Source organism: Ictidomys tridecemlineatus, chromosome X, assembly GCF_052094955.1.
Source record: "Ictidomys tridecemlineatus isolate mIctTri1 chromosome X, mIctTri1.hap1, whole genome shotgun sequence".
In the NCBI taxonomy this organism is placed as follows: Eukaryota; Metazoa; Chordata; class Mammalia; order Rodentia; family Sciuridae; genus Ictidomys; species Ictidomys tridecemlineatus.
Window position 1 is genome coordinate 70,719,234 of NC_135493.1, and position 8,108 is coordinate 70,727,341.

An 8,108-nucleotide genomic window follows, 5' to 3' on the forward strand; every position below is an offset into this window, starting at 1 on the left:
GTTGTTTCAACATATGGAAATCAATAAATTTAATTCACCACATGAATGGACTTAAATTCAAGAATCACATAATCATCTCAATAGATGCAAAAATACAGCATTATTTATGTTGGAAATACTAGAAAAACTAGGAATGCTAGGGACACACCTCAACATTTTAAAAGCTATATATGACAACCCTAAGGCCAACATCATTCTAAAACATGAAAAACTGAAAGCATTTCCTCTAAAAACTGGAACAAGGCAGGGATGTCATCTTTCCCCACTTGTATTCAACATGATCCTTGAAACTCAAGACAGAGAAATTAGGCAAAAGTAAAGAAATTAAATGAATATGAATAGGAAAAAAAGGAGCTCAAAATATCTCTATCTGCTGATGGCACAATCCTATATTTAGAAAACCCCAAAAACTTCACTAGAAAATTTCTAAAATTCACAAATGAATTCAGTAAAGTAGCAGGATATAAAATTAACACCCATAAGTCAATTGTGTTCCTATACACTAATGATAAATCAGCTGAAAAAAGAAATTAGGAAAACAATCTAACTCACAATAGCCTCAAAAAATAAAATACTTGGGAATCAATGTAACAAAAGAGGTGAAAGACCTCTACAATGAAAACTACAGAACACTAAAGAAGGAAATTGAAGACCTTAGAAGATGGAAAGATCTACCTTATTCTTGTATAAGCAGAATTAATATTGTCAAATTGGCACACTACCAAAATTTCTGTACAGATTTAATGCAACTCATGTTAATTTTAATAGGGATTACTATATTACATAATCCATAGAAATAGAAAAAGCAGTCATGAAATTTATTTGGAAAAACAAAAAGCCCAGAATAGCCAAAGTAATCCTTAGTGAGAAAAGTGAAACAGGAGGCACCACAATATCAATCTTTAAATTATATTACAGAGCTATAGTAACAAAATACAGAATGGTATTGGCACCTAAACAAACATGAAGAACAGTGTAACAGAACAGAAGACACAGAGAGAAACTCCCAAAAATACAGTTACCACATAGTAGAAAGAGGCACAAAAATCATAAACTGGAAAAATCTTTTCAAATCTTTTCATATACCTCTTCAACAAATGGTGTTGGGAAAACTGGAAATTCACATGTAACAAAATTAAATTTGACCTAAATCTCTCATCCTGTACAATACTCAAAAGTAGATCAAAGACTTAGGTATTATACCAGAAACCCTTTACGTACTAGAAGAAAATGTAGGCTGAGCATTCCCACATGTCACCTTAGGAATCAACTTTCTCAATAAGACTCCTTTAGTATAAGTAAAATAAAAATCAATAAACGAGATGGTATCAAACTAAAAATATGCTTTACAGCAAAAGAAACAACCAAGAGTGTGAAAAGAGAGCATACAGAATGAGAGAAAACCTTTGCCATCCACATCTCAGGTAAGGTGCCAATTTCCAGAATAGACAGAGCTCGAAAAGCTTAACACCCAAAAAACAAATAACCCAGTAAAATAAATGGCCAAAATAACTGAACAAACTTTTCTCTAAAGAAAATATGAACCATAAATACATGAAAAATTTAGTCTTCAGCAAATAGAGAAATGGAAATTAATATTACACCGAGATTTTACCTCACTTCGATCAGAATTGCAACTATCAAGAATACAAATAAACATAAATGTTGATGTTTATGTTCAAAAAAGGGTACACTCACATATTGATAGTAGGACTAAAAATTGGTGCAACCACTCAGGAAAGCAGTATGGAGATTCCTCTAAAAACTAGGGTTAGAATCACCATTTGATGCATTTATACCAACCCTATTATGCCATTTTTCATTATGTATCCAAAAGAGTTAAAATTAGCATACTACAGTGACACAGCCACACCAATATTTATTGCAGCTCAGTTCACAATAGCTAAACTGTGGAAGCAATCTAAGTATCATTTAACAGATAAATGGCTAAATAACTTATGGTATATATTCACAATGTTATATTACTCAGCCTTAAAGAAGAATGACTTTATGACATTTGCTGGTAAGTTGAATGTGGGGACTAAAATGCTAAGTGAAATAAACTAATGTGGATGCTAACACATAACAAAGGGTGGGGACAGAATATATGTACAGAGGATTAGACCAACAGGAATGAAGGGAAAGGAAGGGGGATAAGAACAGGAAAGAGTGTAATGAATGGACATAAATTTCCTATATATGTATATGAATATAGCACAGTGAATCTCCACATCATGTACATATATAAGACTGGGATCCTAATTAGAATAAGGTATACTATATGATTGTATAAATATGTCAATATTGACTCTACTTTATATAAAACTAAAAAGAACAAATAAAATGCAAAAACAAAGAAAATTAGTAAATGGAAAAATACATTTCATGCAAATGGAAATCAAAAGGGAGAAGCAGTACCTTTATTTATATACGCCTTAAGTTTAAATAAACTATAAAATTAAGTTAAGATGGTCATATAAAGTGATAAAGGAATCAAGAGGATATGACAATTTTAAATATGTATCTGTCCAACATTGGAACACTTAAATATAGGAAAAAAATTCAGTGAATTTGAAGGGAGAAATTAATTGAAATATAGTAGTATTAGTGAACTCCAATACTGTTTTTTCAGCAACATACAGATCATTCAGAAAGAAAATCAATGAATACACCTTTGGCTAGTCCTGAACTTTGAACCGAATGACCTAACAAAAATATAAAGAACATTCCAAGCAATAGCAGCAGAATACACATTTTTCTTAAGTTCCCACAGATCTTTACCCAATATTGATTCCACACTATGACCAAAAATATATTCTTAATGAATTTAAAATATTCAAATTATATTGTCTCTTTTGATCATAAAGGTATGACACTAGAAACCAATAACAGTAAAAATTGGAGAAAATTCACAAATATGTGGATATTAACATGTTCTTGAACAATCAATGGGTTAGTAAGAAATTTTTCTTTAAATATTGATACAAAGATGCCAATGCAAAATACCAATATTTAAAGCATGTGGCAGTTCTCAAAGAGAAGGTTGTAGTCATAAATGCCTTCATCCAAGAAAAAAAAGATCTCAAATAACCAGCATAAATTTATAACTCAAAAACTTGCAAAATAGTGAACTAAGAAACAATTAGAAGAGTAAAGGTAATAAAAAAGATCAGAGCAGAACTAAATAAAATGGAGAACAGAAAACAATAGAAAATATTTTTAATAAACCTAGTTTTTATGGAAAAGATAAACAAAATTAACTATTTTTAGCTAGATTAACTTAAAACTTGAACGATGGGCCAAGTTAATAAATCTAGAAATCAAAACAAAGAATTAAAGAAATCCAAAGGATCATAAGAAATCACTATGAAAAATTTCACATCAATAAATAGGTTACTATAGAAAAAATAGACAATTCACTAGACATATGCAACCTTAAGAGACTGAATCATAAAAAAACAGCCCATGAACAGACCAAAAATGACTTTAAGGAGATTGAATTGTGATCAAAATTCTCCCAGATGGTTTCACTGCTGAATTTTGTAAGACATTTGAGGAACTGAAAACAATTATTCTCAAAGGCAACAACAATTGAAGAAGAAATACTGAAAAACTTGTTTTAGGTCAATATTACTTTGATACCAAAGCCAGACAAGGATAATAAAAGAATGGAGAATGACAAATTAATATCAATGATGAGCATAGATGCAACGATATTTAACAAAATACTAGCAAATTAGTTCAAGAACACATACACATCACAATTTATATATATATATATATATATATATATATATAATTCTATAAATATAACACCATATTAACACAATGAAATATAAAAAAGCATATAATCATTTCAAAAGATGTAGGAAAATAATATGAAAATATTCAACATTCTCTCATGTTAAAAAGAAGTCTCAACAAATAAAGTACAAAATAAATGTATTTCAACACAATAAAGGCCATATATGACAAATCCACAGCTAGCATCGTATTCAATGGTGAAAACTGAAATTTTTTTCTTTTAAAATCAAGAAAAAGAAAAGGATGCCCACCCTCACCATTTTTATTTAATGTAGTACTGAAAGTTCTAGCCATAGCAATTAGGTGAGAGAAAGAAATAAAAGATATCCAAATAGGACCAGAAAAATAAAATTGTCCCTGCTTTCAGATAACATGATCTTATACAAATGATCCTCAATTTTTGATGGGGTTATTACCTAAAAGGAAACCCATCAGAAGTTGAAAATATTTTCAGTAGACAATGCGGTTAATACATCTAATCTGCCTAAAATCACAGCTTAACAACACAGTACATTGTAGATATCCGTTGTTTACCTTCCTGATTACATGGCTGACAAGGAGCTGTGGCCCACTGCTGCTGCCCAGCATCACCAGAAATTTACTACTAGCCTGCATAATATCAAAATTCAAAATGTGAAGCATGGTTTCTACTGAACATGTATTTCTTTTGGTTATTATAAAGCTAAAAATCTCATAAGTTGAATCTTTGCAATGCAGGGTTCATCTGTGCACAGAAAACCCTAAAGATACCATCAAAAAAACTGTTACCACTAATAAACAAATTTGGTAAATTTTCCAGATATAAAATCATATACAAAAATCAGAACTGTTGGGCTCTGGATGTAATTCAGTTGTAGAGAGCTTGCCTAGCATGCAAAGGCCCTGGGTTCAATTCCTAACATTCAGAAAAAATAAAACTAAATAATGCTCAGTGATGTTTTCAGACCCTAATAACACAATATCTGAAAAATTTAAACAAGCAAACAAACATCTGATAGTAGAAACCAGTCTTATATTATTTTACAATAATTAAATGTAATTATATATTAAAAACACATTAAAATACCTACATGAAAAATAAAAATAAATTCAACTAAGGACATGAAAGAGTCTGTGCAGGGTTGGGGATATGACTCAGTGGCAGAGCCCTTCCCTAGCATGGCCAACACCCTGGGTTCCATCTGCAGCACTGCAAAAATAAAAACTAAAGAACCCATGCAAAGGAGATACAAATATTGATTAAAGAAATTGAGGAGCCCGGAGCCATGCCTGTAATCCCAGCAGCTCAGGAGGCCGAGGCAGAAGGATCACAAGTTCAAAGCCAGCCTCAGCAACTTAGCAAGATGCTAAGCAACTCAGTGAGACCCTGTCTCTAAATAAAATACAAAATAGGGCTGGGGATGTGGCTCACAGGTTGAGTGCCCCTGAGTTCAATCCCTGGTAAACCCCCCAAAATAAACAAACAAATAAATAAAGGAGACAAATTAACATAAAGACATCTCTTGTTCATGAGTTGAAAGATTTAATAACATTAAAATGTCTCTTTTCCCAAAGTTATCTACAGGTTTAAAGCAGGATCAATATCCTAATTGTATTTTTCACACAAATTGAAAACACTATCCTATAAATAAGTAACTACAAATCAAAAAGAAAAAAACTCTGAATAGGTAAAACAATCTTCAGTAAACAGAGCAAAACTAGAGGCAATACACTACCTAATGTTAAAATACACTACAAAGCAATGGTAATCAAAAGACATGATACTTTCACAAAAAAAAAAAAAGACATACTGGAAGAGTAAACACAGTGGAAAGAATCTGACATAAATTTCCTATGTACATATATGAATACACCACAGTGAATCTCAACATCATGTTTATCCACAAGACTGAGCACTAATTAGAATAAGATATATTTCATGTTTGTATAATTTTATCAAAATGGACTCTAATGTCATGTATAGCTAAAAAGAACCAAAAAAAGCTAAAGATGAGATATAAGTCAATGGAAAAAACATATAGCCCGGATATAAATTCAGAAAATTATCTATTGATTTTTGGGAAATGTGCCAAGAACACAAAAACATGGAAGGAACAACCCCTTCAGTAAATAATGTGGAAGCACTTGATATCCACATGAAGAAGAGTGAGTTTAGGCCCTTTTATCACACCACATACAAAACTAAAATAAAAATGAATTAAATATTTAAATATAAGAGTTGAAAATATAAGAAAAAGAAAAGGTAGGGGAAAGCTCAATGATATTTGTGTTAGTCCATTTTGCATTACTCTATAACAAAATAACCAAAGTGGGTTAACTGTATAAAGGGTTTATTTAGCTCAGAGTTCTGGATACTAAAAGTACAAACTGGATAGTACCTACTCTGGAAAATATCCCACTTCAGAAAGAAGGACTGCTCACATGAGATAGAACACTTCATAAAGCAGGAAGCCAGAGTGCTGGTTAGGGCCAGGCTTGGTCTTCTTATTATCAACTCTCTCTGAAGAACTAAATCAGAGGTCCCATGAGAATTGCCCTTCTAAGTGTAGTTCCCCTAATGACTTAATAAGCATCTAGTAGACCTAATGCAGAAAGATTCCAAGCCTCCTCTATCACCATACTGGGGACCGTAAACCTTGGAGGACAAATTACATCCAAAGCATAGCAACATTGGTCTTAGCAATAATTTTTGGATATGATCCCAATAGCACAGGCAACAAAAATTAAAATAGACAAATGGTGTCACGGTGAACTAAAGCATTTCTGCAGAGTCATGGAAAAAATACAGACTAAAGAAACAACATATGGAATTAAGAGAAAATATCTGCCAACCACTCATCTGATATAAAGTTAATATACACAATATAAAAGTAAAATCAATTCAATGGTAAGAAAACACCCAATTAAAAACTGGGGAAAGGATATGAATAGACATTCCTCAAAAATGACCTAGAAATAGCCAACTACTACATTTTAAAGTGTTCAATATTACTAAGCAAATGAAAAAAATTATATCCATAAAGTGATATTGCATTATAAACATTATGATGGATATTATCAAGATGAAAGGTAAGTACCATAGAGGATGTGGACTAAAAAGAATCCCTGAATGTTGATGGTGGAACTTTAATTTGATAATCATTATAAAAACCAATACAAAAGTTCCTCAAAAATTCAAAGTAGAACAAACACATGATCTCACAGTCCCACTACTAAGCATATATCCAAGAACGTGAAATTGAAGACATATCTGCACTCCCATGTGCACTGCAGAGTTATTCACAATAGCCAAAACAGGGAATAAACCTAGATGTACATCAATCAATAAAATTATGAAATTAACAAAAGAAGTCAAAGACCTCTGCAATGAAAACTACAGAACACTAAAGAAAGAAATTGAAGAGGACCTTAGAAGATGAAATGATCTTCCATGTTCTTGGATAGGCAAAATTAATGTTGTAAAAATGGCCATACTATCCAAAGTACTATACAAATTCATTGTGATTCCAATTAAAATCCCAACATCATTCCCTATTCAAATAGAAAAAGCAACCATGAAATTCATTTGCAAAAATAAGGGACCCAGAATAGCCAAAGTAATCCTTAGCAAAAACAGTGAAGCAGGAGGCATCACAATACCAGGCTTTAAACTATACTAAAAAGTTATAAGTAACAAAAATGGCATGGTATTGAAACCAAAATAGGCATGTAGAGCAGTGGTACAGAATAGAAGACACAGAGACAAACAAAAAAATAATAATAATACAGTTATCTCATACTAGACAAAGGTGTCAAAAAACATACATTGGAGAAAAGATAGATTCTTCAACAAATGGTGCTGGGAGAACCGGAAATCAATATGCAGCAAAAGGAAACTATACCTTTATATCTTACCATGCACAAAACTCAACTTAAAGTGGATCAGGGACATAAGAATTAGATCAGAGACTCTGAGCCTAATAGAAGAAAAGGTAGGCCCAAATCTTCATCATGTCAGATTAGGCCCTGACTTTCTTACCAAGACTTCTAAAGCACAAGAAATAAAATCAAGAATTAACAAATGGGATGGATTCAAACTGAAAAGCTTCTTCTCAGAAAAAGAAACTATAGATGAGGTGAAGAAAGAGCCCACATTTTGGGAGTAAATTTTTGCCACAGACAAGTCAGATAGAGCACTAATTTCCAGAATATATATAACAAACAACAAACAATCAATAAATGGTCTAAGGACATGAACAATCACTTCTCAGAAGAAGATATACATTCAATCAACAAATATATGGAAAACATGTTCAACAGGTTTA